Source organism: Heptranchias perlo, chromosome 28 (genome assembly GCF_035084215.1).
Source record: "Heptranchias perlo isolate sHepPer1 chromosome 28, sHepPer1.hap1, whole genome shotgun sequence".
Taxonomy (NCBI): domain Eukaryota; kingdom Metazoa; phylum Chordata; class Chondrichthyes; order Hexanchiformes; family Hexanchidae; genus Heptranchias; species Heptranchias perlo.
The window spans coordinates 30,485,711-30,508,570 of NC_090352.1; the positions used below are offsets into that span (position 1 = coordinate 30,485,711).

The following is a 22,860-nucleotide window of genomic DNA, read 5'->3' on the forward strand; positions in this document are numbered from 1 at the left end:
GCAAAGATTGGGACTTCAACCTGAGGAGAAAAATAATCCATTTCACCATTTTTTAGATTATATATTAGCCACGGCACCTAGCTTCTGTATTCTAATTACTTGGTTGTTGACATTTGAGATCATGGCATTGAGTGCAAGGTTTTTGTCTACCTCTCTGCAGCCAACTGAAAGATAGCGTTTGACAAATTTATAAATCCTGTAAGAGATAATTAGAAAGAAAGAAAACCCTCCAAAAGAGCTGAAATTGTAATTTGAATAAGATGTCCTGTTTGGCAATTTTTGTCACTGCAGCCAATTTATTCTGTCAGAGCTAGATGGCACATGGAGTGGTTAGAAGGGCACCTTTAAAGCCGGAGATAAAGAGAGCTGCATTTCACACTGTGCAAGGACACCGCACACATGTCCCACTAGGTTTAAAAAAAACAGGAGGGAGAGAGAAAAATGCAGCTGGGGCCATGATCTCTTGTGGACACAAGTTTTCTTCTTTCCAGGAAATATAATTCACTCTCGTTATTTGCAGCACCTTGAAATGGAACCTTTCCTTCTCCTCCCCCCCCCCCCCCCCTCCTTCTTTTCAGTTCTCTTGACATTATTCAGTACTGCTTAAAAGTATTTTGTGTCATGTTCGTTGAGGTGAAGGATTGAGAGCGCTGGAGGATGGAACATTATACACTCCGCTCCACATGACAGGACTTCGCGCAGAGGACGGGTCGAAGACTCAGGCTTCGCAGATTGGATGCTGAAATATGAGATGGGTGATCTGGCGCGCGTGGTGAATCGGAACTATTGTGAGGCAGCAGCGCGAATCTGAGCGTCTCTTCTTATTATCTCCTCCTCGTGTGTTAAGGGCCAAAAAGGTAAGTGCTTAAAGGGGGCTCACTGGGCAAGAGCGTTTGGATGCTATGCAGTCCCTGTGGCTGTCCAGGAGAGCTGTGGCCTGCTCGGACCCGCTCATTCAGCAGCTGGTTGCAGGCTGGAAGAGCACCAGGATGTGTCGGTCTCCTTACTGTCCACGCATTCTGCTCAACCCTCCCCTCCCCTGTATCGAGCCCCCGCCATAGCACTTAGAGCTGAAAATTTAGTGCTAGTACCAGATTTCAAAAGGGCTAGATTTGCAAAGGTGGCAGGGGGGACTTGAATTGGATGGACTGGTCAGCCCTACCAGGTATAGACATTACCAACACACAACAAAAAATGGAATACCTTTAAAAGCATCCCAATGCAAATGGCAGCCATGTCTGTCCCTAGAGTTAAAATAAGGGTGTATGGTAAAACAAAGTGGCTAACTGGTCATGTGCAAGGACAAAGCAGACTACTTCTACAGATTTAAAGAAAACAGTTCTCAGGAGAACGGGGATACATATCGGTCTCAGCTAAAGGCAACTATCAGAGCAGCCAAAGGTCTTTGGAGAAGATGATAGTGGATAGTTGTTGTAGCAGTAGCAGAATCTTTTTTTTAGCTATATTCGAAGTCAGAGGGCCATTAAGGACTGCAACGAGCCCTTGAAGGATTCCTCAGGCCAGATTCAGGTGGACTCTCAGGATATGGCAGAATGGTTACTTTGTATCAATAATACATCATACAGTTGACGCTAAAGTTGAATGGATCAAAGTGAATGCGGATATAGTCCTGGCTATAATAAGAGGTCTCCAAACGGGTTGGACTGTAGGGACAGGCTTGATGGACCAACTAGTCTTTTCCTGTCGTATGTTCGTATGTAACAATTCAAGGGAGCTTGGCACAACCCAATGTACAGGCAGTTCCAAGGCAACTTCTCTCTTCTAAACGCCCATAGGAACTATCCAAACACTGCCCAATAAACCCCATGACCTTCACTCTCCTGCTTAGCCTAAGCCTCCAGCCAAGGAACGGTCCTGGCGATGCAGGTCATCCAAACATACAATATAGTGTGAGCCCCACAATATACCACGTTCACACACCATGTAATCCGTCACTTATTGCAATGTAGCAGAATTTCTGTATTTGTACCATGACCTGACAAAACATATTCATTTTGTACAATTCAATAATATTTGATCAAAAAGTACAGATAGTTTGGGGAAACTGAGTATTGCAAAATACTGTCCTTTCCATTTAAGGATATGGGCTTGAATGTAGCCCAGCCTGATGGGATGAGAGTGTTGCACCTTTGCCACCATTAAATGCACCTATGTGAAAAGAGTTTGAGCAGTTTCAATGGGCACGGCTCAACAACATAGAACTGGATGCATTTTGACTCTTAACTAACTGTCTTACTCAGTGAGGCCACATGGGTGGCTGTTTTGGGAAATGGAAAATTTCACACCAGCCAAGTAGAGGATGCGCTTCTGACATTGACATTGAGGCGTGTCATTGGGGTTGGTACAGCCAGCACAGTTAGATTCTAATCCCAGTTTGAATCCAAGCCAGAGAAGTGAAAGGGCAGTTTGCTGGATTATTACAAGACCCATATTATTATTGACCGTGGGATTAGTGCCAATGAATTCTATCAGCAGGGTGTAACCTGGCTGCTGAATCCCTTGATGAGATAACTTGGGTAACTGATAGGGTTTCCTTTTTGGCACTGGAATTAAAAATCACCCCGGTCTTTATGACACAACCCAGTAAATCCTGAACCTCAATTAGCTGGAAAAATGTAGTTTTTTGAATCTGCTTTCTGTCTAATTGGAGGCCAATATTTACCATGTAAATGCCACCTTCAAAAAGGCTCAGGAAATGGTGAATAAAACTGTCTAAACACTAAACAGAAACTTAAACATTCAAAAATAGAAACTGAAGAAAAAGCACAGGAAAGAAAAAAGGAAGACACGGATTTTCAGGGCTGGCAAGGCGAACAAAATTGTTTTATATGAAATTATTTCTTTTAAATGCTCACTTTAGTTGCAAAGGAATTATATTAATAAACCTACTGCTGATATCTGAGCAGTTTTACTCCTGTAATGTTAGGATTTCTTTCTGCATTACAGTGTGAACTGAAAATTAAAAATAAAATGGTTGACCCAGGGTCCCATCAGCAGCTGGGAACCCAAGGGTTAAGAAGAAAACAGATTAAGGAAGTTAAATTCTATTTTTACTCCATGCACACTTGTAGATACCAACCCAGCAAAGATTTGGTAGAGAGCAATAATAGAATATTTCTGAATTTGAAGTGACATTTTAAAGATAGGTTCAGTCCAACAGCTAACAAAAAAAGCAACACCTCTTCCTGCTTTGTCTCCGGGGAGGTTTCTTGGACATGGCAGCTCTCTTAACAACGTCTACGCCTGTCACACCTTATCTAATGTAATAGGCAGTAAAGTCATAACAACACAAGAACAATATAAAAATAAAATGGCATTATGGTCAGCAGTCTGAAGGCTACCTAGTAGGCCCAGTCTCCCCATCAGTCTTACTGTATTACGAATGGATCTCTTGCGATGCTTCTCACTGGTAGTCTGAGGTCTGGAGCATGATTGTCATGTTGAGCTTCTAACCCCAAAAATGTCCTTTTAAGGCCACAGCTCAGCTACTCCCTGTGGGAATCCAGGTAATTATAGCTGCTCGTATAGAGGTTTAGTAAATTGCTTGTAAACTTGAGGCTCTAGGTTGAAATACCTGGCTTACCTTCTCCTTTCGAAAGATTGGCTTGCATCTGTAACCAAAGTGGGAGGTCTGAAATGTAATGGACATGTGCCAGTTGCAAGATCTCCTGGAGCATTGCAATGGAATGTAGAATATATTACAGCTACTGATTAACAGTGATTGAATAAGTCAAATTATTGCACTGGATTCCGGGAGTGTCACTGGTATTTTCAGGCGTGAATTACATGATTGTGTCCTTATTTTTGTGGACATTGACAATCAGTGGCCTTGATTATTACTCAATGCTTGTGTAGCTGTTTAAAAAAGATAAGGGATATAATTGAGTAAATCCAGGATACACAGAGAATATGTAGGTAAGAGACAAAAAGCATTACTGGGGAGTATGGTGGGAGGTGGTGTAGATTGGTAGCATTGGGAGGACGGTCATGAGGCTTGGTAGCACTGGGAGGGGGATACTGGGACATGCAAGCACTGGGCGTGGGGCTGTCAGATATGGCAGTAGTGGGACACGTTGTTAAGGTTGTGGGTGCATTAGAATGATGTCTTGAAGATCTGGGTACCATGGGAGGGGCTATTAGGTTTTGGGAGCTGCAGAATGGTGTGCCAGGATCTGGGAGAATTGGAGAAGAGAGTTCCTGGGTGCTCTTGTGAGACGAGCGCTGGAATCTGGCACCATTGATAGGGATTCCAGGAAAGCAGGAGAGGGGACTGAGGATGTAGAAGGATTGGGGAGAGGGGTTTTGGAGGTCTAGGTGTATTGGAAGGGCTAGGGTCTGTGCTTTTAGGAGGTTTAGAATTTGGTTGTGTTTAGGGGGGCTGGGTTCTGTTAATATTTCTGGAGGGAGAGGACTGCAGGAGAATAAGCCTTTGTTTGAGCCCTGCCCCAGAAGTTTTAAAAGTGGCTGGTTAGCTGGTTTTGTAAGACTGAGCTGAGAACCAGCTCTCACTTGTTTAAAACCCCTACTGTATTTAGATTATTATTGGCTGATGGCGTGTCCTTGCTCCCAGAACAGCCATGTATCTGTGACGCCAGCCATAACCTGGTTATCAGCTTTAAGTTCTGTCTTAGTAAGAACACAGTGATTGCTTTAAAAGAATGTAAAACTGGCTCCCAAATCATGGGCAAGAACACAGCAATATATCCTTTCTCGAGAGTGAGGAGGAGGGAAGAGGAACCAACTCTTGGGATGGGGTCAGTGGGTTGGGAGCACGGAGGGGATTCTGGCTTTTGAGACAGGCACAAGTCGGGAGCAGGTAGTGGCCAACAGCAGGACCGTGAAGCGGGGAAAGGCAGCAAGAATTTGGGTTGAGGGAGAGACTTAATCTTCACGGGCAATGGGCACGGTGGAGCTGATGCAACCTGGAGAGAGTCATGTGGGAAGAATGAACTAATCAGAGGTATATTTAAGAAGTAAAGATAAACACAGGCAAGATTTTCCTCTGGAGTTACGCTGGCTCCCTGTGCCACTTCTGGGATGTTTCATCAGAAAAGATGGGGGATGGGACATCCAATCCATCAAGGGGCCATTCCACCAGTCTGTACTTCCAAGGACACTCTAACAGAACACAAGTGGCCATAAGTTGTGATACGTTTTCTCTCTGCTCCTGATTAGATGTTCAAATTTGGCCACTATACACTTTGCTTATCTCATTCCATGTCCTTCCGGATCCCTTGATGTCCTACAATGTCCGACTAATATTTCGGAGCTTTTTTGTCGGTCTCAAGTGGCTAAAATTTTCCAGTAAGATACTCATGTACCCAAATACTATAATAGCGAGAGTTTCTTTTTCTATTTGTGCTTACTTTCCTTCTGTGGTAATCAATAATTGCGGGGCTATTGCTATAGGCAGCCGTTGACTGACTAATATTTTGGAGTACAGTACATTGATCTAGGAATCTCCAGATAAAGGTTTTTCCATCTTGAATCATCAATTGGCCTTGCCGTAGCTCAGCCTGGTAACAGTCTGCTATCGAGCTTTCGTTTTTTCAACCATTCCTCTGCCCTTAGATTTCATCTTCTTGAAACTTGTTCCTTATCTTCAGTAACTGATTTGCTGCAGCCAGCAAGCTGTGCAAAACAACATCTACATATGTATTTGCCTCTGCTTGAAAGCTTTGATCTGTCCGAATTCCTCCCTGATACTGGGGCTCATTGCAAGATATTGCCTGGTGTCGGATTTTTCTGTGAGTGATCATATACAAGAATCCCATAAGATGTAGGGGAATTTAAGAGACATTTTCCCAATATTTTTATGGCCCAGGAGAGGTATGAACGTCTTTTGGTCAGTCTCAAGTGGCTAAAATTTTCCAGTAAGATACTTGTGAAATCTCTCATGTACCCAAATACTGTAATAGCGAGAACTGCTTTCTCTATTTGTGCTTACTTTCCTTCTGTGGTAATCAATAATTGCGGGGCTGTTGCTATAGGCAACCGTTGCCTTTGTAGGGTCTTATATGCAGAATGGCACCTAAGCCGCACGAGGACACATCCACAGGGGCACAAGCCCCGATTTTAATTCGGGGCGGGTATCGTGCAGGCGGGGGCTAAAGTGGACGGCAAACCATCCGGCCCCCACCAGATCGTGAGGTGCAAGAGATTTTAACTCCCGACCTCATTGACACAAGCCAACATCAACTCTCGCCTGAAGCCAGCGGTAATGACGTCTCCGCTGGCGGGCAGGACTAAAAATCGGTTCAGGCTACTGGTGAGGACCCACGGACACAGTCCCCAGCAAGGTAAATAAGGATTTGGGGGAGGGGGGTGGAAATCGGGGAACTCCGCATGGTCCGGATTGTTGCTGCCCTCAGCTTTAGTTAGCAGGCCTAAGACTGTGCTGCCCTTAGTCAGCCTGTGGTTAAAATGGCCTGCATATCGCAATGACGTCACTGAGATGCGACTTTGCTATTTAAATTTAGCCCCCCGCTCCTCTGGGGCGGGCGGCCTTCTCGTGCCTGAAATCAGGCAGGTTAAAATGGTGGGTGGGGGGAGAACAAGGCCCGATTCCCCCACCGCCGCCTTAATCGCCCAACGCACCGTTCCCGCTGGAACCTACGGGTTGCGGTCATATAACATCATTGTGGGCGAGGCGTTTCATCCTCTTTTTATCTCTCAACATTCTCTCTATGCCGTGTTTATGTTTTGCTTGGGAGATCTCTCAAAAGTTTAGATTTCTGCGCCAAGATCAGTGAAAGCTTGCCTAATTGATTTACCGTTCCCACAGGAAGCAAAACCTCAAGCCTGGTACTTGCCAGGGCTGCTTTAACTCCTGAAAAATCGATTACACCCCCCCAAAAATTAGATTCTGACCTTTAGGAATTTGAAGTTATCATTGAAAGTAATTCCTTCCTCTTGCTTTTACTACAACAGTCCTGAGATGTCTGTCATACTCTGATTGAGTCTTTTCTTATACTAGAATATATACACACATCTTCGAAGTCTTCCAGGAGTATTGACTTACACCTGAGCTGAAAAGATACCAATTAGAAGTCAACGGGATTGCCCAATGCATGCGTCAAAGGTTGCAAACAGAACAGATTCTTTTACTAAGGGAAGGCTTGCCAAAATCTAGAATTGGCATCTAATTTTCAAAATACTTTTGTTTTCCTTGGCTGAGCTGGAGTGTGATGGACTGAGGGTGTCAAATGGTTTCCCAGCACACAATATCATCTAACTTGGTCAAGTCTACATAAAGTTGAACAGAGCTCTTTGGCTGCAGGGCCACCATGATTCCAAAAAGGTTCTTTCACTCTTGATATCAAACCCAACTTTTCCATCTTAGTCCATTCTTGTTTTATTTTCAATCTCAGTGAGATAGGAATTAGAGAAGATCTGATATGGAAAAGGGCTTCAGTTTACTATGGTATCCACCTAAGAGCTTATCTAGTCTTTGACTATCTAAAACTCTGCCTTAGAATCTGCCTCATCTACTTCTGCTGGAACTATCCACTCCAGAGACTTGAGCACAAAATCTAGGCCCCCACCTCAGTGCAGTACTGAAAGAGTGCTGCATGGTCAGGGGTGCCGTCTTTCAGATGAGACGTCAAACCGAGGCCCCGTCTGCCCTCTCGGGTGGACGTGAAATATCCCATGGCACTATTTCAAAGAAAAGCAGGGGAGTTCTCCCCATTGTCCTGGTCAATATTTATCCCTCACCAACACCACTAAACCAGATGATCTGTCATTATTACATTGCTGTTTGTGGGACCTTGCTATGCGCAAAATGGCTGCCGTGTTTCCTCCATTACAACAGTGACTATACTTCAAGAGTACTTCATTGGCTGTAAAGCGCTTTGTGACGTCTTGAGGTCATGAAAGGCGCTATATAAATACAAGTTCTTTTTTCTTTATATGATTTCAAGGACTTGAGGCTCTGGTCTCTTTTAGGGGCATGTGGGGGTAATTTTTACCTTTGGTACCTGGGCAGTAATCTCCTGCCCATTGTAGAACCTGCCCAATTTTCATCCCATTGAATTCGACAACCCTCTGCCAAAATTACTGGGGTAAAGGTGAACATTCCCTCCATGGATCTGGACTTCATGCTGCCATCGTGTTGAATTAGAGTTCAATGAGGATAGACTCAGACATGCAACACCAACAACAGTTCGTACATCTCTCCACAGCTTGGCGTCTTATTCCTTATCCAGTCTCCATTGGCTGTCATCTATGTGGACTCCTCCTGACCTTTTCTTGCACTACGTGTAATTAATTTATAATCTTGTATCATAATTAAATAACCCTACAAGTTTGACCTCAGTCCAGCACCCTGCTTGAATGATGCAGTGATTATGAATGTTAGGTACACTCAGATTTTCAGGAGGATGCTGGGGTTTGTTTGATAATTTGACTAATTTGTTCTGGTTTAGAGTTTTTGAGATAACCTGTACCACACGTGAGTCATTCTGGTCTACTACAGTGAAAAATGACTGTAGATGTGTTAATGCTGGTGCTATTTTAATCACTTATGTTGGAGATGGAAATATGAGATTAAAGACACACTAACAGTCCCTGTGAGTCACAGATACATAGAACATTTCTCACCTGTGCTGCTACAGCAATGCACACTTTTACGTGCACAGAATAATGGGTGGTAGTTGTTATGTTTTTAGGGTTTCTTTACTCTAAATAGCTTCTGCATTTCAGAGTCCTCCCATAGGTGAGGAGCAGTGCAGCAAGAAAATGAACAGAGATGCCTCTTGGGTTTGTTTCAGCTATTGGTTTTATCCTTTGATTTTTTTTTGTGATCCCCTTGTCTTCGTAAAGTGACAGAACAACATCACTCTAGACTTAGACGTAAGCTTTAACTGCCAAACAGTAAAAGAACAAGTGAACAGTGATACAACAAATAGTTAAACTATGCTAAGGTAACTCATGTAGTAGAATAATAAATAGTTTGGAACTATTGTGCTAAACTATGATATATGTAATATCGCTCTTTCACCATCTACGAAAGTTGTCTGACATGCCTCTTTATGAAGGCTACAGATTCCCTGCTTTAAAAAAGACAGGCTGATAAATACCTTCAACAAAGGGCCCAGTGAATTTAAATAATTGTCCATTAAAATCAAAAAGAGTTGCCAATCTAAAATCACACCAGATGTTTATATTTGAATTGAATACTTGGCTCCTCTCTCAGGCGCCTGCCCAACAGCAGCCACTCATTTGGCATCAATGGTATCAAAGTGAGTTAGAACATCTTCTGTGAGTGAAGCTGGTTTTCAACCAACTATAAACAGTGACAGAATTAAAGAAACTTATCGGGGTTCCTGATCCTGATTGCCAGGGACCGCTTTGCTGGAAAGAGAGTGATTGAGTGTGGGTGTGTGTATAGACACCCAGTCAGGACAGAACTGGCTGAGGTTGTGATGTCCACCATGGAAAAACAGCCTGCTGACACTCACTGTCCAGGCTCAGAGATGAAGAACGGGCACTTGGACAAGAACTGGAGAGTGGCCGTTATCCAAGGAACAAACTCAAGGTCAAAACAAATGATCCTTGCTATTTACTGCATAGTTAAGAGTGAAAGCTGACACGATTAACTCTTCCTACGCTGGTGATGTTTCCCATTTTTATCAGTGAAACATGTCTCCGGAATAGTTAAAGCAATTCTCCAATTACCCGAGTGTCAGAGCTGTGCCAGATTGAAGCCTACAGGTCAGTGAGCTCGAAAAAAAATGTTACTGTTTTAGTTTGTAAATATTTTCAGCTCAGTGCTCTGTATGATAAGGTGCACAAGGTCAAAAAAATACCTGCTTTGAGAAACATAGCTCTGGGGCCATGACAGACACTCCCCACATTCTGTGATAAATGATGAATAAAATGAACAGCACCTCTAAAGACATTGGAAACCAGCGCTCTATAATTATTCTTCACAGTGTTTTCTCAAGTATTCAGTGTAATCTGCAGATCTCAATTTAAAAAAAACACTCAAATCCACAGTAAGGTTTCCATGGTGCTGTTAGTTAAGTCAAATGCTAAATGCGCGCAAAAACGTAACGAAGTCTAACATTCCCTGGTGTTGCATATTGGCTGAGTAAACTGAGCACTTAGTAACTGATTAACTCAAACACTATTACTAGCAAATGTGGGGCTCATTTGTCAATTGAAATGTCTATTGCACCTTTAGTGGTTTTCACGGTCCCACAACACTGTTATTTTGTCGAGGCTGATTCAAGGAAAAAAAAGGAACATAAAGTCAGGGAGAAAAAAAAAAATCCCTAAAGGCCCAAACTAAATTCTTCCTGAATCATTGGAAAAATGCACTCCAAAAATCTCATTATTCTTGCTGTCGAGATTTCAGTGTTAATGCTGTACGGAATCAGGGAGCAGGGCGCCTTTAATTCTCTGCAGTCCTCAGCAAGTTGAATTTTTAATATATAGCAGAATCATCAGATGCAACGGTTAAAATAATGCCTCCTTTCCTCAGATGATTCAACACAACAGCGCATTAAATGGGCTGCACCTTACGGGGGTGTGGGTCCATGATGGTCCAAGCCGGGAATAGCCTTCGATAATGATGGTCTCTAGAGAAACGTTCTCCTTGCAATCTGCTGAAACTCGATATTTTTCTCTAGTGGCTTTCATAGAAATACACGGAATTTTTATCAAAAGAAAGACTTGCCTTTATATAGCGCCTATCGCGACCCCAGGACGTCCCAAAGCACTTTACAGCCAATAAAGCGTAGTCACTGTTGTATTATAGGAAGCTCAGCAGTCAATTTGCATGACAGCAAGCTCCAACAATGTGATAATTAATGATGTTGGTTGAGGGACAAATATTGGCCAGGACGCCAGGGAGAACTCCCTTGCTCTTCTTCTCTTGGGATCTTTTACGTCCACCTGAGAGGGCAGACAGGGCCTCAGTTTAACGTCTCATCTGAAAGACGGCACTTCTGCCAATGCAGCACTCCCTCAGCACTGCACTAAGGTGTTCAGCCTGGATTTTATGCACAAGCCTCTAGAATGGGACTTGAACCCACAACCTTCTGACTCAGAGGTGGGAATGCTGCCACTGAGCCTCAGCTAATGTAGAAAAAAATGATGATCCATGAAATTTCATGAAGCCATGATCATGCCCTCAGCATCACTAATAGTAGAATTCCGATACAAAAAACACTTGAGAGACACTGAGTGAGCAGCAATGCCTCCTTTTTACCTCCAGTTTCCTCTCCTAATATCCCAGTCTCTGCTGAGGTGCCAAAAGCTATTTGGCCTTGGAGGGAATCAAAATCGAGTCCAATGCTGTCCACACACATGCATCCCAGTAGGAGCCATTGGATAGCATCAGGAGGGATACCCTTACTCATTTCTTTCTTTCCTTGCCTCATGTGGGGATACTGAGGTTGACTGTAGCGCCCTGACTGAAATCAGCTAACTTGGTATAGACCAGGGATTGAAGCCGGGCACTTGGAATCTCCCGATCACCCGCCGTAAGCTTCAGTAGGAGATCAGCGGAAAACCCCTGGAGAAACACGATCGGCCATTGACGCCATTTCTGCAGGGTCTCTGCTGACCTTCCACCAACGTTACAGCGGGAGATCGAGGGGAGATCTGCGGGAATTTTACCCTGGGACGTTCTTCACTGGCTCAGCACCACCCCTGTGAAGGATTTTTGGACTTTACCTGGATTAATTACCTGTTAAAAGGAGCAGAGTTTGGCTAAAAGAACTGTTAAACTGACTGTTCAAGCGGGCATGCTGGGAAGGTTGACCAAACTGGAAAAATGTTACACAGACTGTCTGGAAGGCTACAGATAAGGAGGCCTTGAGAGACTGTGGGAAACCATCGTAAGCACCAGGTGCCGCTTGGTATCATCAGTCTGTGCAACCAGAGGAAAGAGAGAATGGAAAATTACTGAGAGGTTATGATTGTCAGCAAGAATGGTATAAGAGACAGCCCACGAGACCGACCAGTGCTCAGTACACGACTCAGACCAGAAGAACGTGACGCAGGAAGTCAGTGGATTATTAACCTCTTACCTCACAGGATGTCGGCAGAGAATTAAACATTCAGTGTTCGCGAAGCAGAAGAATTAGCCATTCTAAGTTTCAAATTGTACTACTCATTTAAAGGTTGTGTGCATCCCCATCTGTAAACCTGTACTGTTTTAATGTTCATAAAACCATTAGTTAGAAGTTGAAAGTGTTGGTCGATCTCACTTCTGATTACCCTAAAGAGTTAAAAGAGTAAAATCAAATACCCTACACCAGCCACTGAGCGATCAGTGGAACCTGGCAGTGCCTCATTGGCCGGAAAACATGGATTGGGAGACTCAACCGAGATAAATAGACACTCAAGACGGAATAGCAAGTAATACTCACAAATATCACGCAGCGTTACTGTTGAGAAAGCTATTAAGGACTCTGCCTACTGATTCCAACTTTATCAGGAGCAGAAGTGGACCTCTGCTTATTTTCAGGAGCTAGTTTATATCAGGGTTGCATACATGTGAATTGAACTGTTTGAAACAACTTGGGAAAAAGAACCTTTGAAATATGATAAGGACTGAAAACACACATTTGTAAAGGTCAATGAATACAGATAATGGTTTTTAACAGTGCGGCATTAGATGATTGACACAAAGCGTGGTTGGATAGATGGATATCAGACTCCGCAAACTAACCACTCAAAACGTCGTACCTTTTATCTTCAGGATCGGGATCAAAATCTCAAATGGCATTTGCTTTACAGTATTTTTAAACACGGCCCACCCACAATACACACACGCTTAATCTTTCTGTCCTAATAATGGCATAGATTCTTTCAATGTAGGTACACATTCTCCTAATTATATCCCTTATCGCTGTATATTTATATCCATTTCTGTGAAAGTCACAGCATTTCCTCCATGTATTTTGAAGTAGAATCATAGAAAGGTTACAGCACGGAAGGAGGCCATTCAGCCCATCGAGTCCGCGCTAGCTCTACGCAAGAGCAATCCAGCTAGTCCCACTCCCCCGCCCTATCCCCGTAGCCCTGCAAATTTTTTCCTTTCAAGTACTTATCCAGTTCCCTTTTGAAGGCCATGATTGAATCTGCCTCCACCACCCCCTCAGGCAGTGCATTCCAGATCCTAACCACTCGCTGTGTAAAAAAGTTTTTCCTCATGTCACCTTTGGTTCTTTTGCCAATCGCCTTAAATCTATGTCCTCTGGTTCTTGACCCTTCCGCCAATGGGAACAATTACTCTCTATCTACTGTGCCTAGACCCTTCATGATTTTGAATACCTCTACCAAATTGAATTTAGCTGCTTGTTGGCATCAACTCCTGCTTGCTTCATACGAAAAATTTAAAAGGGGAAAAGCAACATATTTCCCAATTATTTATTTATTTTCATTTAAAACATGTTTTTATTAAAAAGCATTCCGTTCCCCAGCAGGAACATCTCTTGCCAAAAGCTTGGTCAAAGAGATAGGTTTTAAGGAGTGTCTTAAAGGAGGAGAGAGAGGTAGAGAGGCGGAGAGGTTTAGGGAGGGAATTCCAGAGCTTAAGGCTTGGCTGAAGGCATGGCCGCCAATGGTGGAGCGATGAAAATCGGGGAAGTGCAAGAGGCAAGCAGAGCAAGTAGATTATGGATGTAACAGATAGCTAGGATGAACACTCCCAGAACACACTAAAAGCAGCTTTACAAGTGTCTACAGTTCTCCATGCACTACTCTTGTGTTATTCCCTTACTTTTCTTCCAAGCAAATAAAAGCTTAGCCAAGCAATAAAGTGTGTTACAAAAAGGTACAAAAGCCAATCACCTACAGATGGAAGAGGAAGCAAAGGAGCCTTCCTTCAATTAAAGTATGGATACTGCTTTAAATCTCAAAGCACAAGATACTGTCGGTTTGTGAGTACCATGTGAACCGATTAGCAGTGTCCAGAGCTGGTATCATTATTAGAATGATATGTGGCTAGATTTTACACAGACAAATTCGTTAGCACTGATGAAAAGACTCATACAAGGGACACTTGATTTGAAAGTAAGTCCCACAATTTAAATTACTAACAGCAAACATTTTAAAATTCTGACATAATTATTGTAGGGACCTGTATCGTGCAGGGGATTAGTACATTGTAGTTTCATCTCTGGGATCTGGATTCATATCCATTCGACTACCAAGGAACTTGCTGAATTTAATGTTAGAAGAGAGACAATTATTGCATAAGTGTTCTCCTAAAAATTTCACTCGAATTCAGATGCTGGTGAGTGGAGTGTTCACGAGCGCAGAGCAGTGCAGGAGGTGGCAGTGTCTGCAGGCCCTCCATTACTCAATCCAGGTACCAGCCACAGACCAGAATTGTTGTATTACCATTCACAAATAGGACTGCTCCATCTCGACCCCCATACCCACCCTACACCGTTCAACAAGGCAGAAAGTGCATTGATCAACTAATATGTCAAGACTGATAAAATACAGACTGCTGAACACAATCTGGCTCTTAGCCCACTGCTTGTTACTATCGAGCTTGAGAATAAATGTATGAAGTTCACTGATGTAGGGAAGAGATTGCAGCTTTGTACAACAAGGTAGGAAAGATAATGGAATCCTTACTCAAAGATGTAATAGAAAAACATTTAGAAACCGAAAATATAATAAAGAATAGTCAGCACGGATTTCAAAAGGGAAGATCATGCTTGACCAACCTTATTGAATTCTTTGAAGAAGTAACAGAAAGAGTAGACAAAGGTAATGTAGTAGATGTAATATATTTGGATTTTCAAAAGGCCTTCGATAAGGTATCGCATTGTAGACTCATGACTAAAGTCAGGACATGTGGAGTCAGGGGACAAGAAGCAGAATGGATAGGAAGCTGGCTACAAAACAGAAAGCAGAGAGTAGGGGTTAAAAGGTAATTATTCAGACTAGCAAAAGACAGGAAGTGGCTTTCCACAAGGATTGGTGCTGGGACCACTGTTGTTCACCATTTACATAAACGATTTGGTCTCGGGAATTGGAAGTACAATTTAAAAGTTTGTGGACGACACCATATTGGGGAGTATGGTTAATACCGAGGAGGACTGTGACAAGATATAGGAAGACATTAATAAACTTGCAGAATGGGCATGTACTTGGCAAATGGATTTCAATATAGACAAGTGTGAGGTATTATGTTTTGGTAGGGAGAATAAAGGGGCTACATACTGCTTGGATAATAAGAGTCTAAATGATGTAAAGGAGCAGAGGGATCGGGGGGGAACAGATAAACAAATCACTAAAAGTAGTGACGCAGGTTAATAAAGCCATTAAAAAAAAGCAAACCAAGCACTGGGGTTCATTTCTAGAGGGATAGAACTGAAAAGCAGAGAAGTTATGTTAAACTTGTATAGAACCTTGGTTAGACCACACTTGGAGTATTGTGTACAGTTCTGGTCTCCATATTATAAAAAAGGTATAGAGCCACTGGAGAAGGTACAAAAAAGATTTACTAGAATGATACCAGAACTGAGAGGTTATAACTATCAGGAAAGATTGAGCAGGCTGGGGCTCTTTTCTCTAGAAAAGAGAAGATTGAGGGGTGACCTGATAGAGGTCTATAAGATTGTGAAAGGGTTTGATAGGGTAGATGTAGTGAAGATGTTTCCACTTGCTGGGGAGACCAGAACTAGGGGCCATAAATATAAGATAGTCACTAATAAATCCAAAAGGGAATTCAGGAGAATCTTCTTTACCCAGAGAGTGGTTAGAATGTGGAACAAGGAGTAGTTGAGACGACTAGCATGGATGCGTTTAAGGGGAAGCAAGGTAAGCACATGAGGGAGAAAGGAATAGAAGGATATGCTGATAGGGTTAGATGAAGCGCGTGTGGAGCATAAACACCGGCATGGACCTGTTGGGCCGAATGGCCTGTTACTGTGTTGTACATTCTATGTAATGACACTATTTGATATGCAAAATACTTGGTGCTGTTCCTAGCGGGAAAGCCAAAAGACTAAACTTAGTAAAAAAGTAGATTGCGAATCAAGTAGGGAATATCATTTTATACTGGCATGTAAATTCTCCCCAAAATTAGCAAGCAAAATTGAAGAGAGAGAGAGAGTGTGTGTGTGTGTGTGTGTGTGTGTTAGTTAAGGAGAGAGTCAAAAAGACAGAATTTCTGAATTCCCCAAATCGTTCCAACTGAGCTGTAATGGGTTTCATTTGAGCCAGCTTCCTCATGCACTTTGTTGAGACTACCCAAGAAAATAATGGCATCTTGTCTGTTTTCTTTTACTATAAATAGACTTTTGCTAATTCTCCATTAGTTCTGTGCGAATATTCCATGTCCCAGCAGCAGATCTATGCTGGTAACTGGGGAGGAAGAAAGGGTTTTGACTCACACTTTTGGCTTTGATGGTGCTAGTTTTAGACTCTTGTTGGTACACATACTATAGTGCCAAATTGGATCAGACTGGTCCATCTCCTAGCCCAGGTATGTCTTTCATCTTTCATTTCCTATCTCCTGTCCTGCACCCTCCACCCTCCCCCAATTGAAAAAATGCCTTAAGATGTTCTTCTACACGAGGGGTACTATATAAATACAAGTTGTTGTCGTCAGATAGTTTGTGCTATTTTTAAGAAATGGTTTGGGTGATGTAGGGATAGGGTGAGCTGGCAGTGGTTTGGACTTTGAGTGTCAGTTTAACCTGGACTGATCCCCAGCTCAGTAAAGCGCTGAGTGCATTAAAATCAACAATGCTTTGGAAAACACGACTCAGCTTCAAGTTTTCTCTCAGTACAGGGTCGGGTTTCAGGGTATTAGGCATTGGCTTTATAAACGAGTCCCTCTTTTAATTCATGCGGCAATTCTCTCCATATTTAGCAGTTCTCCTGTTCTCATAATCCAATCACTGAAGGGCATCAGCTACTTTGAAGGGATTAAGTGTACTACCAGCTGATCTTCCACAGTTGAACATGTTGACCTCAGTTGTTCCTGTTTGTTATTTAGTTCATAGCAAATAGAAGACAGCTGCTCCCAGCATTACTACTTGCTATACCACAATGAACAATCCTAAAAGTCATATCTTAAAGAATGTGGTGATTTTATAGAAGACAACAAACAACAACAAATTGCATTTATATAGCACCTTTAACACAGTAAAACGTCCCAAGGTGCTTCACAGGAGCTTGGTCAAAGAGGAAGGTTTTAAGGAACATCTTAAAGGAGGAGAGAGGTAGAGAGGCGTAGAAGTTTAGGAAGGGAATTCCAGAGCTTAAGGCCGATGATTGCCACCTCTACAATACATTTTAATAAGTTTTAAAACTGCTACAAAAACACATAAAACTATTTTCCAGAGGTCAAATCTCAAAACACCTTCCATTGCATTGAGGTGATTTAAACAGAATCTCTCATAAGAGATTGGTGCCATATCTACAGTACCTGAGTCTTTGATCTCCTATGTTCAAATCTGTCTTAATGGGGATGGTGAAAAAGTCTGAATGCCCAAATCAACTGGGTCAATTAATTTCAAATTCAAAAACGGCCCTAAGGCACTGCTTAGGTAATCTTGCTCAGAAAGGCCTGAAGGATAATTATGGGGTAGCCTGTGAACAGGGTGGTGCAATGGGCTAGTCACTGGCCTTTCAACTCTGTGTTCAAACCCAGCCTGGAGTGATGGGATGAAAGTTTTGCTTATCCACTGGCTGTAAGATTCCTATGTAAGATGAGCTTGGGCAGGCTCAATCCAGTTGTTAGTAGGGCACGGGATCACAGCACAAAAGTGCCACGAATTGACAATGTCACTCAGAGGTTATAGGGATGGCTGGTGTGGGAAACAGGGAAAAATGTCACATTGGGGGTGCCTTTCTGAGGTTGGTACTTAAGCATGTTGTTGGGGCAGAATAGAGGGGTCTTTGTGGTGGGTGTGGCTGCATTATATCTGACATGGTTATCTGAAAATAGGAAGGGTTCCATTTTCCGGCACTAGCATCTGACACTTTAATAAACACAAAAAAAAAATCAATGGAAATGACTGTATGAGGAAAGATTTGATTGAGGAGATAGCATATAGTCTGAGTATGTGGGAGAGATGTACATTTGCATCCAGCTTTTGGCAAACTTCAGATTCAGGAGTGCTTGATCAAGCGGTTACTAATAAATGTCAAAACAATCAAATACATTTTATATTTTATTTCCAAAACAAAACTTTAAATAATACAAGTTACACTATTATCCCTCTTTGTTGGTAGAAATCGAAAGTAATGTTCACAACATTATGTGGGGGAGGCCAAAACTAGGGGTCATAAATATAAGATAGTCACCAATAAATCCAGTAGGGAATTCAGGAGAAACTTCTTTATCCAGAGAGTGGTTAGATGTGGAACTCGCTACCACAAGGAGTAGCTGAGGTGACTGGCATAGATGCATTTAAGGGGAAGCTAGATAAACACATGAGGGAGAAAGGAATGGAAGGTAAAGCTGATAGGTTTAGATGAAGAGGGGTGGGAGGAGGTTCGTGTGGAGCATAAAGAACGGCATAGACCAGTTGGGCCGAATGGCCCGTTCATGTGCTGTACATTCTATGTAATTTTATGTAAAACATATTTTAGGCAAAAATTAAATGTGGTGGATGTATTTCCCTTTGTGTGGCATTGAATGCCTTTTAATGGAAAGTGTACAGTGCTGTGCTCCTGGCTGAAGGTACACTGTGAACATGCCACCTGTTCAAATGTCATTGTGAATGTTCTGTATGTCAGTGGTAAAGTCATGCAATGAAAAATTGGAGTGGTGACCCTGGTAATAATCATTGATCAAAGGCAGAGGTTTATGCATTGAAAGTGCTTTGACACCACCAGCTAGTGGCCAACAAGTGTCTCACTGCAGGTGGGCAAGGGGCCGGGGTACCTTACTGCAGACGCAAAATAGCTGCAGGTAATCTGTGGGTCAACAGGGCAGTGAATTGTGAACAATTGCTTCTTTAATTTTGGTCTTTGCTTGGGTTCACTTTCCATCTATCCTGAAGTGGATGTAAACTCCTTCCCAGAAGTTTGACACAGCTTCCTTCAGCTTGGCAGAGAACAGGTCAAACAAGATGGGTGCCAGAACACACAACCTTGTTTGACCCTGTTGGTGGAGGAAAGGCCATCCCATTGGTAACCGCTGTATCCAAGGACTCATCGTGTAGCCGTCAGATCATAGTGATAAAATCTTGGGACAGCCCACTGGGCTAGGAGCCTCCATTGTGCCCTTCTGTTTACAGTGCCAAAGACTAATGAAAACCTTAACCAGTTCCTTGGTTTGATCTTTATATTTCTCCTGAATTTAACTGGTAACAATGTCCATTGTGCTTTGCTTGGAGTCTCAGGATGAACATTGTTTATTTTAGTCTTGTTGGGGTTGTTCGGGAGAATACTGCCAACCAACAGATAGGAACGAGATGCCATGGTAGTTTCCTGTCAGAATGGACACCCTTTCCTACATTACAACAGTGACTACACTTCAAAAGTACTTCTTTGGCTGGAAAGCACTTCAGGACGTCCTGAGGTCGTGAAAGGTGCGATAAAAAGTCTTTCTTTCATACATTTGCACAAAGCGACTCTAGACAAATCCTTCAGCTCCAGAGGAACCGCCTTTTCATCACAGATTAGTTAGAAGATTTCTGAAAAGATGTTTTGCAATGACGAGGCTTCCATGGTCAGATATTTCAGCTGATATGCCATCTCAACCTAGTGCATTATCATTGAAATGAGCTCATCGAGAATGATAGGTAGATCAGAGAATTTTGAACTGGTTGCTGTCGAATTCTGGCTATGGAAGCATCATTTATTGATAAGGGTCTATTGAGAAGCTCATTTTGAGGAGTCAAAAGGTAAAGTACATTGACAGGGAGGATTGCTTAAGATCCAAATTTGGCCAATTTAAGCATGGATGTGCTGATCTTTGGTCTGTGGAAGGAATGAACTTGATGGGCTGAATGGCCTTTTCTCATTCCATGCTTTCCCTCCACCAAAAACAGATCCACTGGTCATTTATCTCATTCTGATTGTGAGTTCTTGCTGTCTGCAAAATGGCTGCAGTATTTGCCTAAATATTGGTCATTGCACTTCAAAGTAATTCACTGTGAAGTGGTTTGAGACGTTTCTAATAGATGTGACGAGACACTATATAAATACATGTTTCTTTATAACTTGTCCCTTTTAAAAAATAATAGGGTTGTGCCTATGCCACAGTCAATCTGCATAATGCTAATTTCTGCCGCTTGTTAAACGTTTGCCTCTATCGTGGTATTTGGTTGCAGCTCAGAGTAATTGGAAAAGTGGATACAGGTTTGTTCACGGGCACCTTGCCCAACTGTCCATTCTACATGGGTGAGCCTAGAAAGTGAGTGTTAGCAGGCTAATGCAACCAAGCGGAGGGTAGGAGCATCACAGACAAGCCCAGTGTCATCCTCACCCGAGGTCACACATGCACACTTTCCAGATTCATTGGATAACCAGCACTTGGGTTTTTTTCCAGATCATTTCCCTTTACTTTGTCCAAGGGCATCAAGGCGAACTGTATCATCATCATCCCAGATGAGAGCAGTTAATTCAGCACAGGTCAGCGATCAAACCATCCTGGCCTGTACGATACACAGCCACAACAGTTGGTGAACTTACGTACGGACCACTGGATGAACAAAATACCTACTGAGTTAAAAGTTCAAATAACTGCCTACTGCTACTATATCTTCTTCAGTTGTTTAATTTAAAATAGTGGTACAGAAAAATAACACTTTTTTATATCTCTCTTCTTTTAAAGTTATATTTTTGACCCCATTTATTGCCCCCTTCCTCCCCAACACCCCACATCAGTAAGGTACGGTAGCATAGTGGTTATGTTACTGGACTAATAATCCAGAGGCCTAGACTAATAATCCAGAGTCATGAGTTCAAATCCTACCACAGCAGCTGGGGAATTTAAATTCAATTAATTAAATTAAAAAATCTGGAATGAAAAAAAAATTAGTATCAGTAATGGTGGCCATGAAACTACTGGATTGTTGTAAAAACCCATCTGGTTCACTAATGCCCTTTAGGGAAGGAAACCTGCTGCCCTTACCTGGTGAGACTTTATGTGACTCTAGACCCACAGCATTGTGGTTGATTCTTAATCGCCCTCTGAAGCCATTCAGTTGTACAATCAAGGCGGCAGCTCACCACCACCTTCTCAAGGGTAATTAGGGATAGGCAATAAATGCTGGTGACGCCCACATCCGATGAATGAATTTTAAAAAAAATTCTGTGAAAAAGAGGCCAGGTTGGCGGTCTACTATCAGGCCTATTCCCAATGCTGTTCTGAGAAGATGTATAACAGCATCTGATGATGCTTACTCATTCCTTCGCTGCACATTGTACTCCCTGGGAGTTTTGAAGTGAGGCGGAGTTAAATCTCAAAGTCAGATAGCCAAAAATTGATTCACGATGAGGTCTGATGTTAGGCCTCAATCCTACCATAGCCCGGTTAGAGGGAAGACACCTGGCCTCCATACAGCATGATCCCACCACTCCCTGATGGCACAGGCAACTCTTGTAGTGAATCTTGGAGGTGGACTTGCACCTTCCTACACACTACACTGCCAACAAACTGCTTCAACTTTCTTTTATACAGTTCAAATAAGACTGGCTGCTTGGAGTTTCTTCCTTTAAAAGTTCCCCAACACAATGGTGAATCTATTTCCACATTTATATTTTCTTCAAGCTACACGTCTTCAGAGGTAGTCAATGGGGACAATTGGATTCAGACTTGAATCAGGCCCTGGTAGGGATCAATTTGGAGATAGGAGATTTGTAGATTTTGCACTTTTCTTTTTAAAAGTCTCACTTCAAAGTCAAAGGCAACAGAACATGCTTCTGGTTCTTTTTATCGATCAACCACTTAAAATTTTTTCCAGATCCTTACACACAGGTTCAGATATATTCTAATTGAAAGTGCTGCTAGATATTAAGTGGCCACAAGTTGCTGGCTCAAATGACCTTTGCGAGCACCAGGCAGCGCTCGGATCTAAAAATAAAATCAAACGGAAACAGCAAAGGAGATTTAAGGTAATTCTTCAACATAAGCTTCTCTCAGAAGAGAGGAAGAACAAAGCCATTCTTTTAAAGAGCCAATATCTTCATGATTTTTTTTTTGCTTGAAGTAATTATTTGTCTCATTAAAGGTCAGAACAGAAAGCCTGGGTCCACTGCAGTTTAAACTGTCTCAGTAGATAGGGTGATTTTGTTAGCCTTTTTGGAGGCTAAGTCAATAGTCCATTCAATAATATTAACAACCATATCTTTAAAATAAAGTGACCACCAACTTGTCCTTTATGATCTTTGATGAATTTTATGGAAGGTGTCACATATTCGAGTCTGCCAAATCAAACAGAAATGGCACAAGGAGATTTTAGATAATTCCACAACATAAGCCTCTCTTAGAAGAAAGGAAGGAACAAAAACCATTCTTTTCAAGAGTCAATGGGGTAGATCTTGACTTTGTGCGATAGTGTAAAACAGGTGATAGCGAGTCGGCAGCCCGTTTTACATCTCTCTCCATTTTTATTTCCATTGGATGGTGCCCATGAATCTGTAGATTGTACATGGTTTGTGAAGAAGTGGGTTTGATAGGCCCATTTTGTCTGAGCTTGCTTATGTCTTGATCGGAATAATGCTTCAATCAAGCTTACGATTAGTTGGAGTCAACAGTCCTAAACATGAGGGGGTTACTAATTCTTTCCTGCCGCAATAGATTACAAATGACATTTCAGCTCTCTGCTTTCCTGAGCTGAGACACTGTCAGGTCCAATGGGGCAACCAAAAGACGTTTCCCCATCTGGTACTTAACTTCATTCT

At 42.4% G+C, this 22,860-nt stretch overlaps 1 protein-coding gene across 3 annotated transcripts in view; it reads right to left on the reverse strand.

Annotated features, from left to right (window-relative positions):
• LOC137345002 (rap1 GTPase-activating protein 2-like) overlaps window positions 1-22,860 on the reverse strand; it is a 244,852-nt gene that overhangs the window by 120,606 nt on the left and 101,386 nt on the right. The window contains exon 1 of one of the 3 annotated variants that reach the window (XM_068008335.1): window positions 3,605-3,644. The exons of 1 other annotated variant lie outside the window; for it this stretch is intronic. The gene's annotated coding sequence lies outside the window, so the exon portion shown is untranslated. Of the gene's footprint in view, window positions 1-3,362; window positions 3,572-3,604; window positions 3,645-22,860 lie in introns of those variants that run through there. One more of the 3 variants, XM_068008334.1, reaches the window with a different exon arrangement.